Below are 14,453 nucleotides of genomic sequence, written 5' to 3'. Positions count from 1 at the left end.
CTCTAGGTTTAGTATGTGTACTTTATCCACTTTCACTAGCCTGGGGAGCAGTCATGGCACTGCCGACTTTGCTTGAGATTTTGCCTAATGAGGTTTTTAAAGGAGGCTTTGGACAGTGTGTTTTGTATGCTAGTGGGAAGAGAGTTCCATTTTTTAGCCAAGGAACTACTATGTGGTGTGTCTCCAAAGCTATTATAGCTGCTGGTGACTTCTAGTAGTAGTTTGCTTGATGATCTAAGAGGCCTTTTGGCTGAGTGATGTACTAGGTTTTTGAAGGCAGGACACTTATTGGGGAGGTAATAGATAGAATGACAGAGGCAGGCTGATTGTAGGTTAGGAGGTTGGGCAGTTCAAGCCTGTGGAGCTGTCTCAAAGCAGTACAGTGATGAGCTCTATATGAGCAATTTGCAGCAAAGTGGGCAATTCTGTTACAGCAGCTTTCCATTTTGCTTAGTTTAGTTTTGTTGAGATTAGTCAGAATGGGAGATGCATAGATTAGGGTGGATAGAAGCTGGGAGCGAGCAATGGCTGATCTTGTGTTGTTGGTAAGAAATGGTTTGATATGGTAGAGTGATCCCAGTTTGGCATGTACTTTTTTAATAGTTAAGTTAAGATGACTATCAAATTTTAGGTGGGAGTCTGGTTATTCCCAATAGCTTAGCCTGTGCCACCGGAGCGATTGGAGTAACATTTGTGGAGTAGATAGTGAATTGACTGTTATCAGTGTTTTTGTTAGAACTGGTTATAATCATAAGCTGAGTTTTCTTTGGATTGAGGATAAGTTGGGCTTTGGTAAGGTAGTTTTCAACATCAGAGAATGCTAGTGGAATAGTTTGCAGGAGGGTGGGAATTTTTTGTGCAGCACAGATTATGGTAGTATCATCTGCATACTGAATGACAGATGTATGCTGTGTGGAGGTATGAAGGTCATTTGTCAAGACTGTGAATAGTAGTGGTCCTAAGATAGAACACTGTGGGACTCCTATAGTTATGGGCAGCTGAGGAGAGAGATAATTTTCCCATTTCGCTCACAGCTTGGTACCTGTCAGTTAAGTAGCTTTGGAACCAGGTAAGAGTGGAATTTGATAGGTGATATTGGTTTAGTTTGTTTAATAGGATTTGGTGCGAGACTGTGTCAAATGCTTTGGACATATCCAAAAAAAAGAGTTGACACCTGCAGGCCTTCATTTTTGAGATGGTTTACTGTGTCTGTGAAGCAAAGGAAGGCTGTAGTGGTACTATGGGCAGGTCTGAAACCATGTTGAGTAGGTGACAGGATGTTGCTGTCTAGGAGATATTTTAGCACCTGGGTATGGATGCATTTTTCTAGGATTTTGGCCAGGGGGGACAGTATAGCAATGGGTCTTTAGTTATTAAGTTCAGTGGAGGTCCCGCCTTTATGTATGGGTGTAACATGGGATATTTTCCAGAGTTTGGGCACATAGTTTTCGACATTAGATCTGTTTATGAGAGTGAAGATTGGGATAGCAATAGCATCTGCTGTGAGTTTCAAGAAATACCTGGGGAGTAGGTCGGCTGCTGTTGATGAGGTTTTTAGTTTGGAGAGCATGCTTTTGATTGAAGTGGTGGAAACTGTTTTGAGGTTAAAGCTTGTATTAGTGTTATTTGTGTTGGGGGGATAGTGAAGTTGGAACTGTCCTGTGATACTAAGGATAGAACTGAGTTCACAAAGTAGGAGTTGAATTGTGTTTCGATGGAACCTTTAGTGTCAGGGGTGGTTGGTTTGGAGGTAGCCTTTTGGGTGGGTTTTAGTAGCTAGTTTACATTTTTCCAAAATTTTTGGGGGTTGTGTTGGTATTTAGATTGTAATGACGTGTAGTAGGATTTTTTGCCTAGCCTAATGCATTTTTTTTGCACGGTTGCGCAGTTCTTGGTACTTAGTTAGGCTTTGTGTTTCTTTGGTTTTTTGATAGTAAAGCCAGGCAGTGTCTCTGGACCTAAGGATTTTTTTGGTTTCTTTACTGAGCCAGGGTTTTTTTGAGGTTCTAACCTTGATTTTGCACAATGGAGCGACAGTGTCTAGGTGTTGTAGAAATGTTTTGTTGAAATATGCTACAGCCTGGTCAAGATTGAGGGTTTTTAGAGGGCATCCAGTCACAGAGTAAAATATTGAGGACCCCAGGAGAGAATTTTTTTGTGTTTCTACTGGATTTATAGTTAGTCATTTTGCATATACTTGTTCTACTATGTATAAGGTATATTATGTTGTGGTCACTTAAGGTGTCTGGATGACTGCCTGTGTGGGGGAACAATGTGGGGCTGTTAGTTAGGACCCAGTCAAGGATGGATTCCCTTTCAGATTTTTTATCACATCTAGTTGGAATTTGGACTAGCTGCTGGTAGCCATGGAGATTTATTAGATTACTTGGTGGTTCTGATATACAGGTGAACCAATCTAGGTTGAAATCCACCAGAATAAGGGTTTTTTGTGAGTATGTGGAAGAACACCAGGATAAGAAGTCTTCAAGGCTAGCAGGTGTATTACCAGGTGGAATATAGATCACAATTGTGGTGATGACCTTTTTAGGGTGAAGTTGAAGTTGTGAGATAAGTATGTCCCAATTATTAGGGGGAGGTGTAGGAGTTTGGTATTTGACGTGAAGTTAAGTTGGACTTATACAGTAAGGCAGTTCCATCCCCTTTACAAAGTGGTCTGTCTTGTCTAAGGATAATGTAGCCGGTAGGGAAATAATAAGATGAAATCACAACAGCAGGAGGCAGCAGAAGGTGGTGAAGGCTAAAGCAATGAGTCAGCAGATGCAGAAATGCAAACTATGGATACTTCAAGGAGAAAGATTTCTTGCAAAGCTCATTCCTCTTTTCTAAAAGTAAAATTGATGGAAAATAATGTTGCCCTGGGAACACTGAATGAGGACACTATTTAAAAACAGATAAATGTTTATATGGCAAAGGATGTTATAGTCTTAAAATGTGAATTGTATTCCAAATGACACCTTAAAACCATTGAAACCACTAGCTACTAGGCAGAAAATAGCTATTTGATTAATATAAACATAACAATTTAAGTATTATATGCCAAAATATTACATAAAAATGAAAGTTTATATTAACTGAATGGAGGGGGAGCTATACTGTATGCTGTCTAAACCTGCAAGCTGTCTTTATGTTGCCTCCATTTTTTAATGTTACTATGACACTGTGGAAGGTAGAGGGAGAGAAGTAAATGATTGATGAATAAAAAGAGAAATTAGTATATTATGTGATTGAAACCAATAGACAATATTGTATTAAATTATGCTAGGACTAGGACTGCATGCAACATTGAGATAATTATATTGACTGAAAATAGGCTAGATAGTTTGACTCACAAAAATAATGCACTGGAAAGACTAACATGGTGAAATTTGTTCAATAAAGGTGTGTGTTTGGAATAACTGAAATGTAAAACATGCACACTTGAAAGAATTTTAAATTCATGGAGAATTGAAACTACCAGAGTGAAAATAACTACCATATTTCATTTCCTTTTCATAACTACTATTTTTAATTTTCTTTTCATATTTGTAAAGCCTGGCATTTCTGTGGTGTTCATGGAAGGTAATTTTTTTCCTTGATAAGCTCAGCTGCAGAGTAAGATGAGTTATTGTTGTGTCTGTAGAGTAAAGCTTTAACCTTTAAAAACAACTACAACATCTAAAATACTTACTGGCTATCTAGCAATATAAGGATAGAGGGACACCTTTAGAAATAAAATGCTGCAAGCAAAAAAAATAAACAGATCAGTGATTCAGAATAACTGCCACTCTTTTCAATGGAGTTTGAATGATTGAAACATTGCAAAAGTTTTATATGGCTGTCTGCACACAGCATCAGCTCTATGGCTTTACAAAATTTCTTTATAGTTAATACATTGCTTATTTCCTGAGATGTTACATATCAGAAGTATACTATAACATGGTACAAACCATGAAAACACATACAATGATAGCAGTAGATCATAAACCTATTCAAATTAGGTTTTGTAAGCAAGTGGGTGTATAATGTGATAAACACTGACATTTTTCTTTTGGAAAAGCAAGCCATTTAATGATTGGATATATCAAACTTTAACTGAAATGCAGTTGCAAAGAAGTGGGATAATCATAAACTAAAGACAAGAAATGTGGTCAAATGAAAGCAAATGAGATATGGAATAACCTGATGAGGTGGATATAGGACTTTAAAAGAGTAATGGAGTTTTACAGAAACAAAATGAAAAAAGTGGAACATAACACATCGAAGAACAATTGAAAGAAGCTAGAATGAATATGCATTCATATTTATAAAACATGAATGAACACACAGCAATAGCTTTAAAACAATTATTTTTATAATAACCCTACAGCAACCAAATTGCTGGCTCAATATCTGAGGCAGCAAAAGACTGAAATTGTAGCTAAAATCAGGAATTATGAGAATGACAGGGTAGAAGTGGACCCAGGAACAATTATGAATTTAATGGTGAATTATTGCAGTACACTATACAAACAAGATATAGAGGATGAGTATAACACATAGTAAATGGTAACATACTTCAGACAATTACAACTTCCTCAGGTAACAGAAGTAGAAAGATGGGTATTAATATCAAAAGGAAAGGAAACTGAAATAAAAATAGAGAAGTAACGAAAAAAAAAAAAAAAAACAGAACACAGGAAAAAAACCCTGGTAGTGATGGAATTTCCACAAAAGTGTAGGGAAAAAAGGATCAGGGCATAACAAAAGTCTGGATAGTACATTTTTAACCATATTTTCTGGATTTGGTTAACTTGGAAAGAAGCAGTAGTTGTAGTTATACAAAAGGAGGGGAAAGCTCCCCTTGATCCAGGATCATACAGACCTATTTCTATTCTAACTATGATTATAAAGTGTTCATGACAATTTTGGCAAAAAGAATAGCAAAGACATTGCTGAGAATAATAGTCTCAAATCAGTGTGGATTTATAGAAGATAGGCAAATATCTGACAATATTATCAGAACCCTTATAATTTAAAAAGATGCATTGGACAACAGTAATATATGAATGTTAATAAGTTCTGATACTGAAAACAAAGCATTTGATAGAGAGAGCTGGGAATTTATAAAAAAATCCCTTGAAGCATTTGGGTTTTCACAAACACGGATAACATTAATATGTAATATTTAGAAAAAAGCTCATGCTAAGTTGAAGTACGGTGGTGATCTGACTAAATTGTTTAGGCTTACATGAGGACCTAAGCAGGCTTGTTCACTTTCACTATTACGTTTTGATTTATATTTAGAACTATTTGTTAAGGACATAAGACAATCAACTATTACTGTACATAAATGGAAAAATACTAATGAGAACATAGCCCTTTCTGTGCACAATATAATAGTATGCATTACCAATTCTGAACATGATATAACAATTATATCTGCTAAGTATTTTAATAGTGTAGCAGGATATAAAGTACATGTAGCAAAAAAGCTATTGTAATGAACTATACCCCAATACATGACATGGTAAACAGTTACCAATTTTTGGCAAGGTACGACCAGATGATGCATTAGGAATTTGACTGAAATGGAACGTTGAGCAAACAATTACGGAAATACAGAAAGAAACTACTTAAAGAATTATAAATTAATGTAAAATATTATTTATGGACATTGATAATAAGATACAAATGATAATTATGTTTTTAGTCCTGCTGGTTCTTTATGTAGGTCAGGCTTATACATATCAACTGAGAGACCAGATATGGACAAATATGAAAAAAGAAATTGAGCAGTTTATTTGAAATAACAAAAGGGAAATAGTGCAATGTGAAAAAAACTAATACTGACTAAGGAACAGTGTAAGCTTCCAGATATAGAGGCATACTATAAGGCCACAGAACTTATATTAATATATTTGATTCATGATACTGGCTATATGTCCATTAGAAGTGCATGATAGCCAAAGTGCCCAGTGAGGTAAGAGCAGGATTGCATGTGGGCATTTTGGCAAAGTTAGGAAATTAATTATTACATTATGTACAGCCTTACATACATAAAATAATTAAGCAAATCTTTGTTGAAGAAAGTTCGACACTGGAAAAATAGTACATAATAAGAAGGATACAGTAGAGAATGTCATGAGAATTTGGAGAAGAAAGAGCAAAGAATCAAGACTTTGGGAGCAGATGATAAAAAGAGATGAGGTAATAAAATGGGATGAACCTAGACATGTTTTGGGTTATCAAATTCAGATCAGCTTGCATATATAGGTCTAATATGAGAGTTCAGGGAAGACATGTAAAGGCTAGAAACTAATCTTGTTAAACCACAAACATTACATTTTATAACTGAGATTACAACAGAAATGGAAGACGAGAGTGATAAGTACAGCATATAAGGCAAGATTAGATTTGAGAAGGCAAGGAAGTACAAACAGAAAAAGAGCAGGTAGTAAACAATTAAATTAAAACATTGCAGATGAAAGAAACGTCTTACTCCTTGATATGCAACTAAATGGAGATATTTTTGAATATTTGCATATAAATGTTTACACAAATAGGACTATACCATCACAAGATTTGAAAAAAATATTCATGCTGATTAGAAGCATATGTTGGAAATGCAATGGTTCAGAAAGGAGTTCTTGAGAACATATGTTCTTTGAATGTATTTAAATAATATGTGAAGCCTTATACTTGGAAGATAATTTAATCTTAGTATAGAGATGTTTTTATTGGTTTGCTGTAAGAAAACATGGACTAAATTTGATCACATTGCTATCTTTAGTACTGATAGTGACCTAGAAAGGTGTGACTAGATGTTATATCAAAGACAGACCATTAACAAGAGCTGTGAAAAATGATTACAGAAATTAAAAAAAAATATGAAACTGAGAAATATTACAGATCATAAACAGAACTTCCTAGCAGGAAATCAGCTGTATGGGATGCTGTACTGGAATTTGAGCTTGGAGAATGTGCTGACAAGGAACAAAGTACCTAAGAAAGTATACTCTAATACAAGGTGTGGAGTCACTGGTCCAGCTATTAGGACTTGTACTAGAATACAAATCAAATAATGTGGTCACTGATCCATTCCCGATCTGAAATTTGGTTGGAAATGCTAATTTGCATGCTTAATTGTTTTTAATGAGCAATATTAAATTTAGCATGTGATTAAGACTGAATAGAATAGCTGATTGTGATACTTGGATTTTTATGCTTAACAATGGCAAGTTATTGATAACTGAATGAAAGCACTGACAGCGTCTATATCATAATATCGACAGCTTAGGTTGTCTAATCCATAAACATCAACATCTAACCATCGATAGCTTAAAATAGTGAATGGCCACATAATCAAATTCTTTCCTCGGGAAAGAATTTGAGTGGCCGTCCAGAAACAAAATAAACAAACACACCCAAACATAATATATCAACTCCAAGATCACTCTACATTGCGGAAAGCACAAATCCCCGATAACGACTATGCAAATTCTTTCCCAAGGAAAGAATTTGATAATATGGCCGTTCGCTACTGTAAGCTTTCGACGCTTAGGTGTCAATGTATAAGCATTCATAGGTTCATACTAGGCTATTCTGCAAGGCATTTTATAAGCCCTAGCCCATAATAGTTATGTGCCTTTCGCCACCCCTTTAAAAAATAAACTATGCCTATTATTTATTTTGTCAAGCAGTGTGACTGAAGTAATGTAATCATCCCTGGTATATATCTCTCCCATCCATTGGTCAAGATTCCTCTTGAGCAAGGCCAGCGAGGTGCTCTGCCTCACATGTAACCTAAGCTGTCAACAATACAATAGGAACCCGCACTGACTGCCTGACATAAGGTTGTTTTATGCATACTGTATAAACTCATACTTCTAAAATGGTTTATCAGTAATCAGTTCCAAAATAACAAGTACACCTCACATGGGGATTACACAGAATGCTACAATGAGAAAAATGTTTAATAAAGTCTAGATATTGTTTAAAAAAGCTGTTGGAGCAAGAAACAGACTTGGAATTGAGCTGTGGTTGTGAAAATAATTTAGAAATGCTCAAGAACTGTGTAATTGATTCTTCAGTTTTACAATACACTAACAGGAAAACAGTAGTTATACTGCAAATAGTTATCAAAATGGTACAGGAACTGTTATCTTACAAGTCAAAAAAGCACATGCCTGTTGGTTAACAGCATTTATGGATGAACAAAACACGTATGCTAAGATAGAAAAGAAATGGTTACCAACAGGGTATGGATGTGAGAAATTACATAAATATATGTACATAAGGAAGCTCAGGGGGAAAGACACCTCTCAACTTTAACTGTTTTTGAGGTGCATACCTGTGTTCATGCTTGATTTACCCCTTTTCATGACTTGCCTACAGTGGATATAAAAAGTGTACATACCTCTGTTAAAATGCCAGTTTTTGTGATATAAAAAATGAGACTACAACAAATCATTTCATAACTTTTCCCAGCTTTAATGTGACCTACAACTTGTACAATTCAAATGAAAAACAAACAAATCTGTTAGGGAAAAAATATAAAAAATAAAAAACGTACAATAAGCTGGTTGCATAAGTGTGCACACCCTTAAACTAAGACTTTGCTGTAATTAAATCAAAAGGTGCTTCAACATTCAGTCTTCTTGGGTACACACCTGCCATCAATTAAAGAGACTCTGATTAACCCCAAATAAAGTTCAACTGTCCTAGTAGGATTTTCCTGACATTTACTCAGTTTCCTGCTACAGCAAATGCCATGGTTTCACAGAAAGCTTACAAAGCATCAAAGGGATCTCATTGTTGAAAGATATCAGTCAGGATAAGGGTACAAAAAAATTTCCATAGCATTGGATATACCATGGAACATAGTGAAGACAGTCATCAAAAAGTGGAGAAAACATGGGACAACAGTGATGTTGCAAAGAACTGGATGTCCCTCCAAAATTGATGAAAAGACAAGATGAAAACTGGTCAGGGAGGCTTCCAAGAGACCTACAGCAGCACTGAAGGAGCTGCAGGAATTTCTGGCAAGTACTGGTTGTGTACTACACATGACAACAATTTCCTGTATTCTCCATATGTCTGGATTATGGGGTAGGATTGCAAGATGGAATCCTTTTCTTACACAGAAAAACATCCAGGCACAGCTAAAATTTATAAAACAATACATCAAGTCTCCCAAAAGCATGTGGGAAAATGTGTTATGATCTGATGAGACCAAGGCTGAACCTTTTGGCCACAATTCCAAAAGGTACGTTTGGTACTAAAACAACACTTCACATTACCAAAAGAACACCATCCCCACGGTGAAGCATGATGATGGCAGTGTCATGTTTTGGGGTTGCCTTTCTTCAGATGGAACTGGGGCTTTAGTCAAGGTGGAGGGAATTATGAACAGTTCCAAATACCAGTCACTTTTGGCCCAAAACCTTCAGGCGTCTGCTAAATGCTGAAGATGATGAGGAATTTCATCTTTCAACATGATAATGACCCCAAGCATACATCCAAATCAACAAAAGAATGGCTTCACCAGAAGAAAATTAAAGTTTTGGAATTGCACAGCCAGAGCCCAGACCTAAATCCAATAGAAAATCTGTGGGGTGACCTGAAGAGGGCTGTTCACAAGAAATGCCCTTGCACTCTGACAGATTTGGAGTGCTTTTGCAAGGAAGAGTAGGCAAATATCACCAAGACAAGGTGTGCCATGCTGACAGATTGCTATCCAAGAAAACTGAATGTTGTAATTAAATCAAAAGGTATGAGTGAATTGTACAGGTTATAGGTCACATTAAAGGTGGGAAAAGTTTTGAAATGATTTATAGTGGTCTCATTTTTTTATATCACAAGAACCTGGTATTTTAACAGGGGTGTGTACACTTTTTATATCCACTGTATTTTTAGAGGTATGCACCTGTTTTCAGGCTTGATTTAACATGATTTTCTGAATCACTCCTCTGTCACATGATTTTGAAGATCTTTTTTATACAGGAAATCAGCCTACATGCCCAACAGAAAGAAACAGAACTCAAATTTTGCATCTTTCTTTGTCAGAAGCAAAAATAAATTGCTTTGTGAAATAGCTTTTTGCAATATCATTCATTAAAGTCTATAGATTTTATACTTTAATAATATGCTTGCATTTTTGCATTGCTTATACCTTTCTCTATTTTTTAATCTTGTGTTTGAGTACTTTCTCACAGTACTCTTAAAAGTAGGAAGTTACATTCTATTTGTTTTTCAAATTGTATGTTAATTTGGTATCTACATTTCTTGCTGGATATACCTACTTTTCAGAAATCTTTGTACATATTTTCAATCTCTGTAGGTTGAGATGTATGGGTAGAAAAAAACACAGAAGCTACAACGCATGTCTAATATTGCAGGGGATATTACTTTGTCTACAGAAGTGGGAAATGAAAATGAAATACAGACTGCCCAAGGACCTACACACAGCATATATACTAAATAAAGTATATTGACATGAAAAGCATGAATGATTGCTAGAATTACATTTTTAACTAAATTTTTGGGATAATACCACAGTTTATTACCAATGACAGAAGAAAAAGTAAAAATTTCAGAGGTGTCCTGACAATGACTTATAACAGCAGTTACTCAAAGGACGTTACTGTGAAAGGATGACTTGAACAGAAATTATAAGGAAAGCATTTCATATGTGTTTTCTTTCAAAGAAGAAATCAGGTGCACAGGGCTTAATGTTTAAAGCTGTTAAAAAATTGCTACTTGTCATCTTAAATATGTGGATGGATATTGCAAGATCCATGGAATAATCAAACAGATGGATACAAGTGCAAGTGTGAATAATGCATTAAAGAATATTGGTCTGAGCTCTGTAGTGAAGAGGGATAAACAAACTATGTTGCAGATGAGCTGTGTTTAATTAGTTGCATGGGACACTAGAACAGCTGGGCAGCAAGGGAGACAGAAAATGGCCCCATTCTTGTCGGCAGAGGGCAGGGAGGCAGTCCAACACTCTGCAGTATTGACCTCTATAGGAATATGGCATGTGTGGTAAGAAGCACTATGACCCACGTGATTTCTCAAGGCCAAGGGACATACATGTGCATGTGTGATGCAGTTAAGCATGCCTATATCACAATAGGAAGCAGCTATTGCAATACTGCAGCAACAAAGGGGAGGGGCTAGTCTGCTAGAGCGTGCTTCACATGGTATTATGGCCTGTGCACAGCTCCTGAATCTTTCCTCCGGGTGGTCCAGTGGGCAGTTGGGGTATCACCCCAATGCCGGAACAAACTGAACAAAGTGTACTTGACTGGGAAAGGAATACGCCAGGCTCTTGCCTATAGGATGAATTAAAATGGCCTATGTGGAGCATGGGGACTTGAAAATAGTAACAGTGTAGGGGCTTAAAAAGTCTGTATTCTTATGACAGTGTATAACCCTGTCATATCCAACAAAGGTCCACAGTACATAAGTGATCAATGCAAAATATTTGTACATGACTGCAAATGCATATACATAGCAACATGATCATGAAATCTATAATCTAACAGGCATGTGAAGAGAACTATTTAAATACGAGAAAGAGTTATAGTAATCTACAATCTAATGGGCAAGTGAAGAGAACTATTTAAATATGAGAGTTATGGTAAAAACTACGAGGTGTGTCATCTTGCAGTTCTGGACTACAGGAAGTATTTTACAGGTACCTATTTTTACCACCTCAAATGATAATAAGAAGATGACAAAAAGAGGGACTTCTAAAATGGCTGCATACTGATCAATAGCTTAATTTCAGTTCTTCAAGTGTGAAAAAAGAAACTGAGAATTAAGAGCCAGTATTACTGTCATGAGTAAAATTCAGTCACTGGCTACTAAGTGCATTGCCTAGATGCCAGCAAAGAAAAAATTTAGAGATCCTGGAAGAAAATCAACCAGAAAAGTTAAAGAAAAAACACTGTCTGGGAAGAAACGCACAGGTGTTCAGCAAAAAGCAGTTCAATCTACAGCTCCGGTAAAAGAGATAGCTTCCAGTACTCTATAGTAAAAAAATATATCAACTGCACTCAGAAGTGATTAAAATAAATGAAACACTGAAGGATTATATCAACTCAAACAACAAAAAGCTGGGAAAAATAGAAGAAGCTTTAAGTAGCCAGTCAGATGACCTAATAAAACTGCAAAAGCCAGAGGTTGAAATGAATAAAAGACTGATTCAATATAAGACTTTTTAACAAGAGCTGTTTCAAAAAATGATAAGTTAGAAGGCAGTGAGCAGAGAAAATGTAAGATTTTCTCCTTAACCAGAGAAACTGGTAGAAACAGAATGTATTAATTTTATGAGAGCACAAATAAGCAACGGGACTGGAATTCCACAGAAGGATTTGTTAATTGAAAGGGCACATTGAATGCATGCTCTAAACCTGGCCATAAGAAAGCAGCCAAGACTTGTATTAGTAAAGCAATAATATGAGCCAAAAGAGTTGATCCTGACAAAACTTTGAAAGGTGGGAAAAGCATTAAAATTGGAGACAGCAGAGTGTTTGTGGAAAATAATTACTCACTGCACACTAGTCAGGAGACAAGTGCATTTATCCCAGGAATCAAGGAATATTGAGAGGCAGGTCTGAGATTCAAACTACTGTATCCAGCTATCTTCACAATATTTTCTCTAGAGGGTCAAAGACTTTTTTTGATGCAGAACATGCTAAGGTGGAAACAAAAGCTTATCCAACAAAAAGTGAGTCAGCAAACAGAAGGGGACTCTGTGCTATATTCTAACAAAAGACAGAAAAGAGCACAGGAGTTGACTACAAGAATGAGGAGTACCTCAAACTTGAATCAGAGTCTGGTATTGGGAGATGGAGATGAGCAAGAAGACGACAAGCAACACTGACATTAGTGAATAACTGCGAGACTATAAGGCATCAATTACATTTCTGAAATATGGCTTTGCAAGAAAAAGTGGTTGAGAAAAAATGGATTTTTGTTGACTTTGTTAAATTCATGGATGGACTGTAAACATATATCCTACTTTATGGCATTAATGTTTAGAAAGACATGAAAAATGAAATAAAACAAGTAACTGTAAATAAAACAATTTTTGTTTGTATTAGAATTTATATAAAACATTTCATGATATAAACTTCATATTATACATTGTAAAGCAGTTTTGCATAGTGTATATCATAAGCATTTTAAATGTAGGGGGGAGTCTCTCCAGCACCTGTTGTATGTGTTAAAGATATTAAAGTACACAAGTACTTTTTTGGTTATAAGAAGTATATGCTTTACCATATAACAAGAGAAGAAAGGGTGGATAAAAGCAAGTTTAATGTTAATATGTTGTGATCTTGGGCTGCTGGGCTGGGGCAGTGTGCAAAAGTGTACTGATTATATTATGTGCAGAGACCGGAAATATTTTCTTGTTTTTGCAGCGCTGGATGTCTGCATTGGTTCCCTTGCCTTGGACCATGTTTTTTATGAACATATCGGCTTGAAAAAGTGGGATAGGGTGATGAAGGCCATGAATCATCCAAGCTTCTTAAATCTGCAAAGATATTAGCTTGTTTTCAGTGGGAGTCAAGAAGTCTGAGCCTAAGGCAGCTGTACATTCTTTTTTAAATGAAATTAACAAAGATTCATTGATGACTACTTTTACATGCAGACGAGCTGCCTAGAGGTGTGAGCAATTAATCTTGAGAATACTGAGCATTCTTTGCTAGGAAAAATGCAAAATTTAAAGGTACAATGGCAGTTCAGTAAAAATAAGGTTTGAAATTATAACAAGTGAATAAGAGATAGCAGCTTGTTTAACTACCTTAATACTTTAATGCATCGAATTGAACAGTGTCAGATTTAGTTTTATTTAAATATAGCCAGTGCACTTTTTGTTAGGGTTAAAAATTAATGTTTTGTAAAAGAATACAAGCTGTTTTATTTCACATCTGGGAGTGCAACAGAAATAAAAAAGGACAGACCACCTCAATCAGTCTAAGTGGGAACACATTCTGTAGAACACACCTTAGGATGGGTAACATTAATTTTAGGTTAAATAATGCCTGTAGGTGCAGCTATCTATATCAGTGAATTGTTCTTATTTGGAAGGCTAAACCTCATTTTTTGATGATGCACATAGTTTTGTATGTTAGTTCTAAGTTAACAGAATTTTTTCAAATGCATTTAGTTTTTTATTTGAGGGTTTCATTAAAACAAAAAGTTTTGAAAAAATGTGATACAGGTTCAAATGGAGATAAGAAGAAACAACTGTATAAAAGATCTGTCTGCCAAACATTAGTGTGTGAATGTAAAATTAAAGTTGGAAATACACATTCAAAAAACATGTATAATAAGTGTGAACATCTTTTTACCATAAGGCTACACTATCCAAATTATCTTGGAATGTAACTGGCCTTACATTTACAGACAAAAAGGAAAGGCTACTGAATTATAGTAATAAATAAATAGTGCAAAAAAAA

At 35.7% G+C, this 14,453-nt stretch overlaps 1 protein-coding gene across 4 annotated transcripts in view; it reads right to left on the bottom strand.

The window, feature by feature from the left end:
- COL18A1 (collagen type XVIII alpha 1 chain) overlaps positions 1-14,453 on the bottom strand; it is a 1,701,455-nt gene that overhangs the window by 174,701 nt on the left and 1,512,301 nt on the right. The window lies entirely within an intron of this gene.

This window comes from Protopterus annectens, chromosome 6.part1 (genome assembly GCF_019279795.1).
Source record: "Protopterus annectens isolate FY-2018-M chromosome 6.part1, PAN1.0, whole genome shotgun sequence".
Classification (NCBI taxonomy): domain Eukaryota; kingdom Metazoa; phylum Chordata; order Ceratodontiformes; family Protopteridae; genus Protopterus; species Protopterus annectens.
This window is presented reverse-complemented; position numbering and strand designations above follow the sequence as displayed.